Genomic DNA, 1,298 nt, shown 5'->3' with positions numbered 1-1,298 from the left:
ACATTCACATTCACGCAAGACACAACTCTCACATACATGCCAATTGTCTGTAGTCACTGAGGCCATATTCGGTCTCAGTGGTCATGTGTGTGCAAGTTGTGCTTGCATGTATTGTCTACTTTAGAAGAAAGAAGGCTCATAAATTCCCCTAGGCCAAGACACTTTCTTTTTTATGTCGGCATCTTATTCACTAATATACCTGTTCATGAGCACCTAAACGTCCTACCAGAAATCATCATGGACAATTCTGAAAAACTATTTCTAGGAAAATAGCATTGTCTCTTCCAAGGTTGGATACTGGTTTAGGTATGTTGATGATGTATTACGTTTATAGATATGTACTACTAGGCGGCATCAAATATTCCTCAGGCAGCTAAAATTTAAGTGCAACAGTATGAAATTCAACCGAGTTTGATGTAACTCTATAAATTATTTACATCTAGCCATAAGATATCAGTGATTACATTCTTACTTTCCAGATTTCCAGGAAGCCTATTATAAATGACATTGTAATACCTGCTAATTCTCAACACCAAGTGACCCACAAACATGCATCCTCATGAGCTATGACAACTTCCAAAGTGAATTAATTACAGAGAAACAAATCCACTCCTGTCTTGGTGGACTCAATAATGCATCAAAAACAAAAAACAACAGGTCTCCTCTCTTTGTTACATACACTTGAACTATCACCTCAGGACCCTAATAAATGGTGCAATGTTCCATATTTAGGAAAAGTCTCTCGGAATGTCACCAAAAAGTGTAAATCTATTAACTAAAAAACATTTTATGTGCACAACATTATTGGTCACTTATTGCCCAATGGTAAAGACAGCATGTCAGCTTTGGAAAAAGAGCAGAATATTCTAAATCACTTGTAATAGTTGCAAATTCGATGTATAACAGTCTGGCAGGGTAACATCCACTTGCTAGAAAGCTACCATAAAATTTGGAGAGTTGTAGACTCGACTTATGCAGACCACCTGCTTAAAAAAGACAACAGTTAAAAGTTGTGACATGAAGTCTTACATATCATGCATAAAGGAAGGAAGATGAACCACCTTGAAACAATTAAATTAATAAACATATGTCTAATTGCACAACTTAGTGCCGAATAATCACACACAGTTCCCTTACTCACCACTTTTAACTGTGAACACTGCTAATAATCCCATTCAGATCTGTAATACCCGTCCTACTAACGGGCCAGATTTTTTCTTTATTTCAGTTACTGTAGTTTCACTTGCCGTATTAAAGTTTTGCTTTGTGTAAAGAATTATTTTATTTATCTGTTAAGT

This window comes from Schistocerca cancellata, chromosome 7 (assembly GCF_023864275.1).
Source record: "Schistocerca cancellata isolate TAMUIC-IGC-003103 chromosome 7, iqSchCanc2.1, whole genome shotgun sequence".
NCBI classification, from domain to species: domain Eukaryota; kingdom Metazoa; phylum Arthropoda; class Insecta; order Orthoptera; family Acrididae; genus Schistocerca; species Schistocerca cancellata.
This window is presented reverse-complemented; position numbering follows the sequence as displayed.